Consider the following 16577-nt stretch of genomic DNA (forward strand, 5'->3'; position numbering starts at 1 on the left):
CTATCCTGGGAAGGAGTCGTGAGGTTCTTCTTCCTTGTTCCTGAATGGAGTCAGTAGAACCTCACTTTCCAGGGGCAGATTACTTCCTCAAGCCGGCTGGCACCTGAGGAGGTGGGTGTGCAGACAAGGCTCCTCCCAATCTCATATTTAAAGTAGGGTGTCCCTGACATGTAGCCGCATCTCTCCCCCTTGTGCTCAAAATAAGATGTGGATGGTAACCCTGTGCAAAAGGGGTTCCCCTCCATTCTTCCCTTACAGCCATAGCAGAATCAGGCACAATCTGACTCTTATTTAAGAGAAATAATTTTTTCCTTAGTCATACCCGTTTTCTGTCCCCTGTGCCCTCCATCCCTCTTCTATTTACAGAACTCTGGAGCTGAAGGCTTGCAGAACTCTGGGGCTGTGTGCAAGCCAAACACTGATCTCATCTGAACGTGGCAGATAGCCCTGGCTTCATAATGGGCTGGCCCCAAATCCTGAATCCTAACATTTCAAACTCCGGAATGTGACCTGAATTTGCAGTTTGTGATCCCAGTGGCTTCTAGCGTAGAGTGAGGAAAGTACAAAATATGGTATAATCTGTGTAACCTCATTGTAGCAGCCCTGTTCTGCCTGCGGCCCGCAGCTCAGGTTCAGCTGCTGCTGACCTGTAGCTCCCTGAAGTCAGTGGCAAAGCTCCCATTGATTTCATTGGATTCAGGTTGCCCAGTCATTGGTGTCATTTGGCAGGTCCAGGGCTGAGTCACTCCCTAATCATGTAGATGGTCCCTAAGTGCCCAGTCCTGCATTATTAAATTGGAGTTTTGCTGGTGATTTCAATGTGGAAAAGATTAGGCTTTTGGGGCTAGATCCTGGGTCTTAGTCAACAAGATAGTGAGGATCTAGGAACATCACATGCCCTGTGACTTACTGCACATATCCCCTCTAAAATTCTGAGTCTTTTGAACTTCCCTGGAAGCACCTCGCAGATATTGGCCTTCCCTCAGAGAACTTATGTGACTGGGGCTTTGACAGCCACCTCACTGAGCTCTGGTGTCTAAACTCAGAAGTAGCACACAGGACAGGAGAAACAAGACAAGGTGAAGTGTACTGTGCATCCCAGCCTTCCACATAAGGAGTAGGAAGACAACAGCACTGGTACCTTGTTTTCCTTGGCAGTTTGAATAAATCCGGTTCTCCCACAGGGATAAACGGCTTGGCCAGAATGGATTATTGCCTCATAAAAGGGGGCACCTGCTCTGTTATCCCTTAAATGAAAAACAGGCCTAAAATATATGAATAAGCTATGCTGTTTTAATGAGGCATAGAAATTAGCAAGCATTGCCAAAACGCTACTCTTTCTCAGCCTCCTACAAGAACCGTAATTAGCTCCTGGCTTCCTGTTATTAAACCAATTGTTCAATTTTCAGGAAGCTTTGCAATTGTAGTCTAAAGCTGAAGGGCAGAAGATAGGGCAACACAGACCTTAATCCTACCTTCATAGTCTAACCATGAAAGTCTGTTAAAATATGGACGGTTTAGTATTCAGATAAGTATTTAGATGTGGTAGGTTCTCTGTACAGAGAAGCAAGGAGGTGAAGTTCATGCCATGAAGAGAGACATAGTGTAGGCTAGCCTTTGTCTCAGAGCAAAATAAGAAGAATGACTTACTCTCTGGGGGCATGTCGACACTAGCCCCCTAGTTCGAACTATAGAGGCTAATGTAGGCATTCAAACTTGCAAATGAAGCCCGGGATTTAAATATCCCGGGCTTTATTTGCATGTTCCCATCCGGTCACCATTTTTAAATGCCAGTAGTCCAGACTAACTGCCCGGGGCTACACGCGGCAGTTAAACGGTAATTTGAATTAAGTCCTTAGTTCGAATTACCTGTTATACCTCATTCCAGGAGAAGTAACAGGTAATTCGAACTAAGGACTTAGTTCAAATTACCATTTAACTGCTGTGTGTAGCCGCGGGCAGTTAGTCTGGACTAGTGGCATTTAAAAATGGCGACCGGACGGGAACATGCACATAAAGCCCGGGATATTTAAATCCTGGGCTTCATTTGCAAATTCAAATGCCTACATTAACCTCCCTAGTTCGAACTAGGGGGCTAGTGTAGACATACCCTGGGATTCCTTTGAGGTGTTATCCTCACAGCCTAGTACTTCCCATAGGGTGTGTCTAGACTACATGCCTCCGTCGATGGAGGCATGTAGATTAGCCAGATCGGCAGAGGGAAATGAAGCCGCGATTAAAATAATCGCGGCTTCATTTAAATTTAAATGGCTGCCCCGCTCTGCCGATCAGCTGTTTGTCGGCAGATCGGGGCAGTCTGGACGCGACGCGCCGACAAAGAAGCCTTTCTTGATCGGCACAGGTATGCCTCGTGAAACCAGGTTTACCTGTGCCGATCAAGAAAGGCTTCTTTGTTGGCGCGGCGCGTCCAGACTGCCCCAATCTGCTGACAAACAGCTGATCGGCAGAGCGGGGCAGCCATTTAAATTTAAATGAAGCCGCGATTATTTTAATCGCGGCTTCATTTCCCTCTGCCGATCTGGCTAATCTACATGCCTCCATTGACGGAGGCATGTAGTCTAGACGTACCCTTAGAGCCCTGAAATGGCTCTGAAAGAGGTACTCTGACAGAAAAACAAAGAAACAGAAATAAACAATCCCTGAGTTTTTCTTTGTATATTTTACATATTTGTAACGAAAGAAATAATTTACCTAGGACAAGAAGATTCCTGCCTTTTATTAAATATACTGAAAAAGAGAATATCTTCAGAAAGAAAGTTCTCTTTGCCTGAGGAGATAAGGTCTTTCTCCCTGCTGCGTCATTTGTTCTTTGAACAACAGCAACAATCTGAAGAAATCATCAAGGCACACCTGGGTCTCAGATACCTGTGGTTGTTGAATACACACCAATATGCAACTGCATTGCTTTGTAACTGACTGTTTTCTGAACAGAGCAGAAGATGGTGAGTATCAGTGTTTCCTGTAAGCTATGCACTTGTGTGGCCACTCAGGAGAAGGTCAGATGCCTCTCAGCTGATAAGCAGAGCGCTCACAGTTAGGACTTTTTTTTTCTACTGGTGCTGCACATTCACATGTGATTTGGTGCAGATAAAATATTCTGCACATAGAATCATAGAGCTGGAAGAAACCTCAGGAGGTCATCAAGTCCAGCCCTCTTCCCAAGGCAGGGCCAATCTGCACATTGATGGAAAAGACTAAAGGGAACATTGGTAAACCCCACTATAGGGCTCTCAAACTATTTAACAAGGATACTACCCTAGTCCTATACATTACACTCCCCATCAATAAGAAGAGTCATCTTCAAAGACTCCTTGCAAGATTCATTCACCAACATTTACCAACTGTTCTAACATGTAGGTGAAAGACTTATCCCGTCCCACTCCCCTGTGCTCCTGTACAAGGCCTGGGCACAAAAGGCCATATGTCTGTTTGTCTGGCTTAGAGTTTTTATGACTCCCATCCTTATAGTATCCAGATGCCATTACTATCACAGGGACAATTTTCAAAGGGGCACAGAGTAGTTATGCTCTCAACGCCCATTAATTTTCAAAGGAAATTGGGCATCCAGTGTCTCTTCGTGCTTCTGGAAATCTACCCCATCTATGCCATATTATTATAGGACTACTTACCGGCCCTACTTTATAAATAGACAAGTGCTCTCAACTCCCGCTGGAGCCGAGGGGGTCTCTGCATTTGGACCGGGGTGGTGAATGGGAGGAGCTAAGGGAAGCAGAGAAGTTCATAGATGAGACTTTCCAGGATACAGTAGAATGATTCTACCCCCATTCAGACAGCCCCAGTGCTGTTGGGGAGGGTGAATGGCTCAAGGAAGGAGAACATCCAACTGGAGCAGAGGGAAATGATCCCATAGTTGGGACATTCCTTCCATATGATGTTGAGGTGTCCTCTTGCACTGAGGATACCTCTCTGGGGGTATATCTACATGTGCCCCCTACTTAGAAGTAGGGAGGCAAATGAAGCATACCGAAGTTGCAAATGAAGTCCAGGATTTAAATATCCTGCACTTGATTTGCATGTTCCCGGCCAGTTGCCATTTTAGAAATTCACTAGCCTGGAGTAACTGCCCGCGTCTACACACGGCAGTGAAACAGGAGACCGATTTAAAGCCCCTAATTCAAAGTAGGTGGTAAACCTCATTGCAGGAGGAATACCAGCTACTTTGAATTAGGGCTTTAAATCGGACTCCCGTTTCACTGCCGCATGTAGACGCGGGCAGTTACTCCGAACTAGTGAATTTCTAAAACGGCAACTGGCCGGGAACATGCAAATCAAGCCCGGGATATTTAAATCCCGGGCTCGATTTGCAAGTTCGGTATGCTTCATTTGCCTCCCTACTTCGAAGTAGGGGCAAGTGTAGACATACCCTGGGGGAGGGAAACTCCAGTGATTAGGAAAAGACAACTGGGTTTGTGATGGCCGGGAGAACTATATGGTGACTTACCTGCCTGGTGCGAAGGTTTCTCCTGAGACATTTAGATAGACTTACGTGTAGTACTGGGGAGGAGCCAGTGCTCATGATACACGTAGGTACCAATGACACAGGGAAGGCTAGGAGTGAGGTCCTGGAGAGCAAATTTATGCTGCTAGGAAAGAGATTGAAGTCCAGGACCTCAATGGTAGCGTTCTCTGAAATGCTTTCAATTCCACATGTAAGGCCAGGTAGACAGGCAGAACTGTCGGGTCTCAATACATGGATGGGACGATGGCATAGGGAGGAGGGGTTTAGATTTATTAGGAACTGGGGAAGCTTTTGAGAAAGGAGGAGCACAGGAATGATGGCTCCACATAAACCAATCTGGAACCAGATTGCTGGCACTTAAAATTTAAAAAGGTGATAGAGCCGTTTTTAAACAAAGGGATTGGGGGAAAGCTGACAAGTGTGGATGAACACATGGATCAGAGAGGGACAGCCTTTAGGGGAGGGTCTATTAATAAAAATTCTCTATGTCCTAATAAAAAGGAGAGGATGGACGATGATAAACTATGGGTAAGATATTAAGAGAAACAGTCAAACGAAAAAGAGTGCCATTCAAACACATCATGTAATGGCAGACAACTAAACACGGACAAATCTTTAATCTCTGTTTGTCAGAAGCTAGGACTGGGTGGCAGGGGAGAGATCACTTCTTCTGTTCATTCCCCCTGGGGCACCTGACATCGGCCACTGTTGGAAGGCAGGATACTAGGCTAGATGGACCATTGGTCTGACCCAGTACGGCCATTCCCATGTTCTTGTGCATCGTGCAGAATTAGGCCCTAAGGTAATAAACTGTAACACTAACACATTTGCACATCACATCGCACTAATAGCGAGGAAAGTATTAGAGCATGTGCTTTAACATTCTCAAAAGGCCAGTGGAACTGAATCTGTTGGTAGTAAGAATATTTTCAGTATGTTTTCTTCTGTAGGAAAAAAAAGCAATCCCAACCCGTGTGGTGATATTTTAAATATATCATAACATATGGGCCAGATCATACAAGCCCCTGCTTACATGAGCAGTCACATTTGTCTTCACAGATGCTACCTGCAATGCATGTATTTTCGAAGTTCATATGAAGATGTATTGTCCATCTCAGGCAACAACTTTTCCTATTGGTGGAATATAGACATTAACAGGATGTACAGTTCAGATGAAATACTATGACTATTTCCCCTCCATGATGAAATACCCTATCGTGCCTGATATGGGGGCAGGGTTTTTTTTATAGGGACAGATATAGGGAGAATGATTCCTCATACGTACCATTCTTTCTGCTACTGCAAACATTATTATTTTGCACAGGTGTATGATCCCAAAGTTTATTGTATTAAACTGTGGAATCACACAACTTTTCACCTATGACAGAGTAAGGGTATGACCCATATGTCAGGAAATATTTAAAATACCATAGAACTTGTTGACATTGCTATTTTTTTGATGAAGAAGAGAGTATATTAAAAATATTCTCTCTGATCCATTTGCTCTGCAAAAGAAAACCACAGAAGTTTCTTTTGGGGGCACAACTGAAGTGCTAATATTGCCTAGAGGGCTGGAGATTTCAGTGAGGATGTGGCCCAGTTTAAGTACACATAAAAGATTCACACACTAACAACGTTATACTTGTCTTATTAATCATATCCTATTAGCTGGAACATTCCTTCAATAACGTAACTTGAGTCCATTGATTATCTCATGTCAAAAATAGCGACTCAGCTATAACACGTGTCAACAGGGTTTAAAGCTCTATTTGTTTACTTATCTAGACAGCTGTTTGAATAGTTTCTGTACCCTCCAGTAAAATACTGCACACAACTGTGAAGTTTACTAACCCCTTGTAAAAGCAATTCCTTTGGAGTCATTAGTTCACCACAAGATAAACTGCACCCGTGTGCCAGGCTTCCCCTTTCAAGTACTCGACTGACGGAAAAGCTCAGCACACCCTTCCCAGCAGCAGACATTGATTAGGTCCATAAACTTGGGCATGGAGATCACTGCGTCTCTGTTTTAGATCAGTAACCTTAAAACAAGGGCAGGCAAAGCGCTTGACTCTATAATCTTGCTTTTCTCACCATACACATCTCGTCTTCTACTGACTCTCTCCAGTTACTGATGCAGATCCCAGCCAGCCACCGTGGTGCAATGCTGTCTCCTGTGAGAAGCACTGTGCCAAAAATTCACCAGAGGTGCACATGGAACTCATTTGTTTGCAACCCTACATTAGCCGCCGTGCTCAGTTCCTAGCCAGGAGCGGCTGGTTGCAAACAGAACATACCGTGCCCAGGAAAGGACTATGGGTATCTCTACTCAGCAACCAGAAAGGCAGCAGCGAGCCCATAAGCCTGACTTAACTGACTCTGAAGCTTGAATGAGGTGGGTGAGTCTTTTTATCCTTGCATCCTGAGCCCTGCGAGCCTGAGTCAATGGAGTTGGGCTACAAGATTTTCTGCCATAAGGGGAGGTTTGCATGTAGATATGCCCAGTGTAGCTTAGATTCCCAAACAAGAAGGCTAGGAGAATAACATTCAAGCCCCGGGCCAGCTAAGTTAGAAGAGGGGAAGACTGACAGATAGCAGGGGTGGGCAATAATTTTAGAAGGGGGGGGGCACTTCAAAAATTTTTTAAGTGGCCCTGAGTCTCCCTGGAAGGGTGGGGCCTCAGGCGGAAGATGTGAGCAAGGACACTTCTGTGTTCCCCCGCCCTCAGACACTGATTAGCCTGGAGGTGGGAGAGTGCAGGCAGTCTTCGTTCCCCCTCACCCCTAGAGAACTGCCAGCCATTCTGAACATCTGGTGGTTCCTTCTAGGTGCCCATGCCCCTGGTGATAGGAAGAGACTTTGCATGCTCCCTCTGCCCCTACACCGGTTAAATCTATCTCCTCAGTCATCATCAAGATTTGAATCCAAAATTTTCAGGACTAAAAGCATGGGCTTTCACCACTTGTGCTAAAGAAGTAACTCAATGAGATGCTAGCAATAGTAGGCTTTTATCCTCTGTGAGAACCAGTCAATTGAGCGAGAGAGCACGGATAAGTAACATGTTACATTTGCAAAGCAAAATAGATCTGCTGGGTTCTGAAGCCCATCCTCATGTTCTAATACAGTGTCTCACACTTTGGACCTTTTCACTTGAAATAAGTGCTCTGGGAAGAACACAGATTCTGTATTCCAGACAGCTGTATCTAAATATGCATTTCTCACATAATTTCATGAGAGATCATCTGCCCGAGTTACATATGATGAAAAAGGAAAATGGCTAAAGCATAGAAGATTTTAGTCTAGTGGGGAAATCAATCCTGGGGATCAGGATGAGGGAATATGTTGGCTAGAAAGCCCCATACAGTCTTTGGTATTTCACATGCTGAGAATTTTGGGCAGAAGGACAAAGAGATTCTTGAGGGCAGACTTCCGACAAGCTCCAAAATATACATTTTTTATTGTCTAAAGAGACATCTTTAATGCTTGTCATGGAAAAGGCTGTTGACTTTCAGGCCTTCAGGGAGTCATTGGACTTTTTCCATTTATGTTGCTGAGCTTGGGGGATATTACTCGTTTTATTCTTTAAATTAATTTCCTAGTTAACTCTAAGATGCCTGGTTCTGAATCTGTTGTTTCTATTCAACTTAGTGCTTTGGGGGACTTCTACCACCAATGAGACCCCTCAAATATGTTTTGCGGTTCTTATAGAACCAGGCTACGTCTACATTGGCAAGATTTTGCACAAATACTTTTAACGCAAGTTAAAGTATTTTTGCAAGAGAGCATCTACACTGGCATGTGCTTTTGCACAAGAGATGTGCTTTTGCGCAAAAGCATCCATGCCAGTGTAGACGCTCTCTTGCGTAAGAAAGCTCTGATGGCCATTTTAGCCATTGGGCTTTCTTGCGCAAGAAATTAATGTTGCCTGTCTACACTGGCCTTTTGTGCAAGAACACTTATTCCTGAGCGGGAGCATCATAGTTCTTGTGCAAGAAGCACTGATTTCACACATTAGAACGTCAGTGTTCTTGCGCAAGAATTCTCCGCCAGTGTAGACAGGCAGCATGTTTTAGCGCAAAAGCAGGTGCTTTTGTGCAAAATCATGCCAATGTAGACACAGCCCCAATGTTCAGACAATCCTATACTGCCATTGAAGTCACATTGAGCCAGTTGTGTATGTTGGGGCTTAAAGTCAGTGAAAGTGGAGTGAACTGGACACCTCACAGGATCAGCCGCAATAACATAATACCTGCTATATAATGACACCTATTTTACACCTCCGTACACACACACAACAACAACAACAAGGTGAAAATGTTCTCATTATTTAATAACACTGAAAAGGCTTCAACTGAACTACAGAAGAATTTACAATCCAAATCTGTGCTGACTCACACCTCTTGCAGCAGCTCTAGGTTTATATGGCATGAGCCAGTATGGAATTGGACCCTGAGGGCCAAATGCTCTGTCAGTTGTGCAGGTGCAACTGGTGAAACTAGCACCCATTTAACTGACAGAAGGGCCTGGTCCTAGAGTTTAAAGTATAGTTGCTGAATACTCTAGCACTCTGACTGGTGTGAGTACATGTAGCATGAGCAGAGATGCAATGCAGGGTACTAGATGACACTGTTAATACTATTTTGCAGTCTGAGAACCATTCAGGTATAACTTTTCTCATGCACGTTTTTATTACATGAAAATGGCTCTCTCCCGGAATTGAAAGTGGGGCAGTGTAATGCTACTTCTCGAACACAGGATTCTAGAATGAGTAAACCCAGAAATAAATCGGAGCATTCATTCATGCCCTGTTTCTTAAATGTTTTAAGCTCCTGAGCCTCGGCTGTGCGTAAAGAGAGCACTGTGCAACTTGGGAGGCTGAACTGGATGGTGCAAAAATGGCTTTGATCCTCATTTATGTTAACCTGCATCCTGGGACGGCTGCACGCTGGGCCTGACGGCTGCTCTAATTTATAGCAGCTGCCAATGTCTCCCTTGTGACTGCTGGGAGGTCACTAGATCGTGGGGAAGCACTAACCACATCCTTTTCCTTTGTATTCATGCCTTATTCTGGCCACAAGGTGTGGGTGGAGGCGTTGTTCTGGTGCTACATCACTGGAGGATTTCCCTGCACTAGCGCGATCCTCCCATGGAGGGATATACCAGTTCTGGGGCTGCCTTGTGCTACTAGAGTGGCACCAAGCGGCCTCATCACAAATGAAGTTTGCGGCCTAATTTGCTTTGAGGTGTTGTTTTAACTACATAGTTTAAAACAGCCGCTTAGCACACTGAGCCAGAAAAGAGCAGTTTATCTTCAGATTTCGATCTGTGCAGCAAAATTGATTGCTACCATATACACACGAAGAACATCTGTTATCCTATGAGTATCCCCTATTCATTCATGCCTTTAGCCCCATTGATTTCAATGGCTCTTACCTGGGTCAACAAGCCACACTAGAACGGACCTGGGCTTTTATCAGCAAAAAGGGACAGGACAAAGACAACAGAAGGACTGGATTCCTCAGTTCAAACAGCAGCAAGATGCTTCTCTGGTGAGAGATAAACAAACCATTTAGTCATGATCCTTCACCAATGCCAGGCTGACATAGATCCCTTCTTTGAAAATAACAGCTGAAAAAGAAACAAAAAGGTTTCCACATACAGCATTGCTTACACTCCAAAATGAGCAATCATTAGCATGTTATGATCCCATCCTACTCCCAAATAAATTAATGGCAAAACTCTCCATTGACTACAATGTGAGCAGGATCAACCCCAAAGGGTTGGAAACTAATATGAAGACTAGGATGAATATGATTTAGGAAATGGGGTGTAAAGACTTAGATATAATATATAAGATTCCAGTGGCCCAGGGGCTAATACTTGGAACACTGCCCCATGCAAGTCAAGGAGGGATAATCAATGGCCAGCTAATCGCTCTTGTAAAATTGGTGGTGATTTTTGCTGGATCGATATTGTAGTGATCCTCAAGCTCAGACACTTGATTTGTCAGTGACATAGCAGAACAGCAAAGCACTGAACATTACAATGCAAACATCTCAATGGGTTAACCAGAGCCTCTCCAGAGAAACACCACTGTGCACGGTGATTCATGCGCACATCACAGCTGCAAATTCGTTGTCTAGTGTTAGAATATGGGGGAAGGGTGAGAAGAGTATGACGTCATTTATCAGGTAGGTCTCATACTGAATAAAGGCACTTCCAGAAAAACACAGGCAAGCCCTTGACATAGGTAATCTACTGGTGAGTTTGTGTTCTCCGTCCCACTCTGTGCCAGATCACCAAGGAATATGAGTCTGTACAGCCCCAGCTAGGGAGCCTCAGTTGTTTTATTCAAGCTATTGTAGCTCATGCTTTTTCCTTTGGAGGTCTCTGGTTCAGTGATCAATGTGGTGCCCAAGATGGCAGCCGTTACACTCACACTGCTTTCTAGTGGCATGGGCAATCCTGGTCAGATCACGTTGATTTGATCCTTTTATATTTTATCCCCATCCAATCCTCCCTCAATTCTCCCCCTCCCTGCTTGTTCATCTCATCCACCTTTCATGCCTCCTCTGTTAAGTGGTAAGTGCGTTAGTAAGGACGCCATCACTTAGGGGAGGTCTGCACAACAAAGAAAGGTCAGACTAAGCTACGCACGTTGAGTTTCATTAGTAACCTAATCCAAATCGATTTATCTTACGTCTCCTAACTGCAGCGTCCACTCTGCAGGGGTTGACAGAAAAACCTCTCCTGTTGACTCCCCTTACTCATCTCATTCTTCTGCACTACTGGAATCGACAAGAGAGTGATCAGGAGTAAGATTTAATGGGTCTTTACTAGACTCGCTAAATCAATTGCCAATGGATAAATCGCTGCAGCCTCAATCTACCCTGTAGTGGGGACAAGCCCTTGCTATATATTTAAACAGCACCTAGAAAAATGAGGACCAGAGAATGGAGACTTCTATGGCAACTAAAATAATATGGAATAATAGCAGTCACCTCAGGATTAGACACAGGTCCTGCTAATGCTGCTCCAGGGCTGAATGGAGCGGATTGTTGAAGAGTGGAAAGTGATTGCTGATGTCCCTCCTCCTTCACAACAGAGGTGTTAACGTGTTGCCTCTTTGGGCTCCGCCATATCCAGAAGAATGCACATGTAAATCAGATTCTTCTGCTGTCTCCAGATGGGCCTTGGAGCAAATGGGCTTGAAGACTGAAATTTGCTTTCATTCCTATCTGATCGTTCCACTCAGGTGCAAGTGGCAGAGCAGCATGGGGCAGCTGATATCTTGTCTCTGACTTCATTTTTTTTCCTGGTCTTTGCTAAATAACTAAATTCAGTTTTCTGGGCTGGCAATTGAGCAGCTTTGATGAGCAATAATACTAACTGCAAAAGGGAAAAATATTTTAAAGCCTGAGAATTTTCTCAACCATCTTGTATTTTGTGGGTGTTTTTACAGCAATCCCTTGTATTTACATAGACGGTGACACCAGTTGTTTTGCTTGTTTTACTCTCTCTTCTAAAAGTACATATGAAAATTTCCTCTGGCTGGCCATCACATTCATTATCATTTCTGAAATGCCGTCTTTGTGTGTGCTCTTTGACAACAAGATTTTTTGTGGAGACAAATGCTTTACCATCCTCTTGCAAAACTAGGATTTCCATAGCAATATGATTGTTCAAAGCACAATAGCTTTTTTTTCATATCTAATTCCTGCTGTATCTTTGAGTAAATGGCATATTACCCTGGAATGTATCCATCCATAGTATGAATTCAGGGCAGCATATCTGTGTTTTAGGCACGGTGATCTTCACAGAACTTTAGATTTTCCAAATGTAAAAACAAAATCACTAATACTTTGAAAGTCCTTTTTCTAATGTGTTTTTTTACAGTTAATAAAATGGGAAGGAAGGCTCTTTCATTAGCTCTATAGCATCCAGAGGTCATAGTATCCAGCAGCAGCGGTTAATATGGGGACTCTTCCACTCGTACTGCAATACATGAGGGTTTTGTTTAAAGAAACATGTGCTTTTCATGGTGACCTAGACTGGGAGGACGTGGAGTGTTTATTAACCATCTGAATAAGAATTTTTTATTAAGAATATTTTTCAGAAAGAATGTAAAATGGGGGGAAGCACTAATAAAACTATATTTTTTACTGAATATGATTTTATTGTGGGAGACTAGACAAGGAAATAACAAAGATGCAGGACAAATTCCTCACTCTATATTACAAGCTATGTCTTCAATTAATGTAAATCAAAACAGGTCACTGAGGTCAATAGAGTGGCACCCATTTACACATAGGGCGTGTCTAGACTACATGGCTCCCTCGACGGAGCCATGTAGATGAGTTTACTAGACATAGCAAAATGAAACATCGATTTAAATAATCACTGCTTCATTTTCATCAAAATGGCCGCCGCACTGTGCCAATCAGCTGATTTTTGTCACACAGCATGGTAGTCTAGATGGGAATCAGCCGACCCCAGCACCCTTTGTTGTCAGATCCCTTACGCCTTGTGAAATGAGGCTTACAGGATCTGACGACAAAGGGATCAGGGGTCAGTTAATCCCTATCTAGACTGCCGTGCTGTGCCGACAATCAGCTGATCGGCACAGCACGGTGGCCATTTTGATGTAAATGAATTGGCAATTATTTAAATCAATGTTTCATTTTGCTATGTCTAGTAAACTCATCTACATGGCTCCATTGATGGAGCCATGTAGTCTAGACACACCCATACTGAAAAACTGATTCCTATTGCCAGAACCGCTACCTGCATTGGTTCTACCAGTCAATGCAGCTAATGCCTAATGTGTAAATCACTATAGGTCCATTGACTTCCACAGTGCTATGCTCATGCCCACCAGCTGAGGAGGCAGTCCCATAGCACAAGAGCAGAATAATGAGAGAGAACTGAGATGTGAGAATCAGGGTGGGCAGTTTTGCCTGGAGATTGCTATGAAGGGAAGGGAATTGATTTGAAAGAGGGTTGTCCTCTTTTTGCTGAGATGTGGCAGGAAGATTCCTATCCATCACAAGAGACTGTTGCGTTGCCATTAAAAACAACTGAAGACCAAGGTCCAAAAGCCAAAGCACCTCAATATTCGTAACAGGAAAATCCCTGACAAGATTTGGCGATATACAAGTATGACGTTTGTGAACTTTGAGAAACGTAAACATCCCTCACAAATCCATGTTTGCAGAAGATAAATGTTGACATTAAAGAACCATAGAGTGCTCTCCAAACTCCCCTCCCTTTCCTCTAGATTAAGGGGGAGAATAATACATGTCTACTGACTGATCATATAAAAGTGAAGCTTTGCTAAGTATAAGATTAAAAGCTTTGCTAGCTATATTTTAATAATTTGTACATACGGATAGTGAATAAATATAGATAAACAGATGGGCATTACATATGTTGTTTGCCAATTGTCCTTTGACATGAATTACTGATTTGTTTGAAATGATTTTGTTGCTGGCAAGATAAGTATCGTGTCATGTTGGAAGCTGTCAGTTCGAACTACAACAAATATGTAATGACAAATAACAGTCCCCCCCTTCCCTCCCGTGCCATTTTGGAAAAGCTCAGAAACAAGGCAAGGCAGGGTGTCTTGACCTACAAGCCGCAAACCCAGTCAGAAAATAGTAGAAGTTAGGTGAAACTTCTGCATGTGTAAAGATAAAAATCAATGGGTAATGTATTAAATGCTGACTGAGGAAAGCTGAGTAATGAGGAATGTGAAAACGTATGAGATTCTTAGTGAATATGGGTTTGTGGTGGGGTATTCAAACCCCATACTGGAGAGTAAAGGGTTGAAAACATCCCTTGACCTAGACTATCTTTCCCAGCCAAACCTGCAAAACCTGCACAAGCCTCAGGTGGGACTTAAAAGCAGAGCAGGGTGACTCGGAGACAGGCAGTAGAAGGGTACATATGGTTGCTCTGAGGTGAGTGTGCTGCCAGGAGCTTATTGCCTGGGACCTGATGTACAGAACTGGGCACAACTATAAAGGAGAAGCAGGGGACAGAATGAAGGTGGGAGCTTGTGCAGGTGGAAGCTTGAATGAAGATTCATAGATTTACTCAGTGAAGTTAAAAATGGCTGGAGTAGGGAATGGTCCAGGGGCGAGGGTGGCTGCTTGGCACCCCAAGGTGAAGTGTCTAGCTTCCCACCACTGGGCCATAGACTCAAGCCCAGTAGAGAAGGCAAGCCCAGCTCCCCTAACCCACTCCAGGAAGATGTAACAACAGAAACCTTCCCCTTAAGTGAGATCCCAGCTGGAGAAGGCGTGGAATTCTAAGGTCCAGACCCCAAAGTCCTTGTGCTAAACGGCAAGGACTGGAAACTCTGTGGGGGGTGGGTAGTGCTGAGAAAAGGACTGTGTTTCAGTGGGTGGGAAGAAGACTCCTCCACCCCTCTGCCCGAGAGCTAGGTAGCAGTATTGGTGACTGTTCACATTCTACAGGGCCTAAAAATGGAAAAGCACCACACCAGAAATTAAAGAATAGGACAGAAGGACCAGACAAGAGATCAAGGGAGCTATCATGGAAGGTGATAGGACTTCCCTGGATGCCCTGGAATGCAGTATTTTTGGCCCATTTACCTATTCTGTCTTGTCTGTTATTATGTGTCAAGCTTTTCCAGGCATTATAAGAACTATAATTCTGGCTGAAATTGTAGCATTAAAGATGAAACCTGTTTAAACCTAAATCGAGTGGGCTCGTGACTCTGTTTCCCACTTTACTCTCCCAACAAACCACATACATACTCCAAACCAAAACTGGCCACACATTTTTCCATTCAAAACCTCTGAGATCTGATGGTATTTTTTTTAAACAGCTCTACTCCAAACACTGTCCACAATGATGGTTTGAAATTTTAAATAAATCTGCTTTGGCTGTGTTCAGATTTCTCCTTTTATATTTTTCTGCAAATAGAGTAGGCTAAAATTCCACACTGTAAAGAGCTCCTGATTTGCCTCTTCACAACTTAAGCTGTTCAAATAGTTCTTAAACGGGACTGAAGTGGTTCATCAATCTTGTGGTGGGCCTCTGCCCAGCACTGAATGTAATTCACTGCAAAGGAAAAAAGGACGTGCAGCAAGGCAGCTGAAGACTGAAATGAGAAACAGAATAGGTAGAATGTGTTACCGTGTTAATTATATAGATTTATTCCCAAACTGTATCCCACACCCTAATTAAACAAGATCTTTTAGATTAGGACACCCTCCCCCCAGGAAAGTTCATTGTTTCGTGTGTACTCTTGTTCTAGTTTACATTTTCATTGGAGATGCACAACCTGCTCTCAGTTGTGTCCTCTGGTTCAATATCTCTACTTCCTTCCCATAGCTTGCCTTGGGCTCTCACTAAGTAAGCACAGATATCAAGATGTTCAGAATCGCAGTCAACAAAAATCGGTATGCTATTTTATTTTATTTGCACAGCTGCTGTGAATTTTCTTCCACCTAACTTTTCTGTCTGTATGTGTCTGTTTTAGAGCAAGAGGAAAGAAGAATAGATGTTTTAGAATGTGTGGGGTTTTTTGCATTGATCTTTAAAATATTTTGTGGATTTTTTTAGCAAAGTGCTACACTGACATTAGGATCAGTAAAGAAAAATTAATATATATAATTAAGCCATATAGAAATTGATTTTTACTGACATTCACTGAACCATCGAAATACCACCCTATGCCCTTGCCTTATCCTTTATGCAATGGGGCAATACATTATTTTTATAATTCTTTATTAAAGGTTTTGTTGTAAACTATTAAAGCAGACATCCTAATCAATATATAAGGGTACATCTACACTGCAGGACAAAACTTGAATAAAGCTACGCAACTTCAGCTATGTCAATTGTGTAGCTGAAGTCGAAATAGCCTAATTTGGCAGGAAGTCAAAGGAGGAACATTCTTTTTTCGACTTCCCTTACTCCTCATGAAATGAGGGTTATGAGAGTCAGAATAAGCAATCCTCTGTCTCAAAATTATTTCAAAATTGCTGTGTAGACACACTCATTGTTATTTTGGAATAACGTTAATGCATATATATAACTTGTGTGTAAT

At 43.3% G+C, this 16577-nt stretch overlaps 1 long non-coding RNA gene across 1 annotated transcript in view; it reads left to right on the plus strand.

The window, feature by feature from the left end:
* The first annotated feature begins 6510 nt into the window (after positions 1-6510).
* Positions 6511-16577, plus strand: part of LOC142830651 (uncharacterized) — a 28401-nt gene continuing 18334 nt past the window's right edge. Inside the window, exons 1-2 of the long non-coding RNA XR_012906088.1 lie at positions 6511-6893; positions 15860-15927. This is a non-coding gene — a long non-coding RNA (uncharacterized LOC142830651). The remainder of the gene's footprint in view (positions 6894-15859; positions 15928-16577) is intronic.

The sequence above is a fragment of the Pelodiscus sinensis genome, chromosome 9, assembly GCF_049634645.1.
Source record: "Pelodiscus sinensis isolate JC-2024 chromosome 9, ASM4963464v1, whole genome shotgun sequence".
In the NCBI taxonomy this organism is placed as follows: domain Eukaryota; kingdom Metazoa; phylum Chordata; order Testudines; family Trionychidae; genus Pelodiscus; species Pelodiscus sinensis.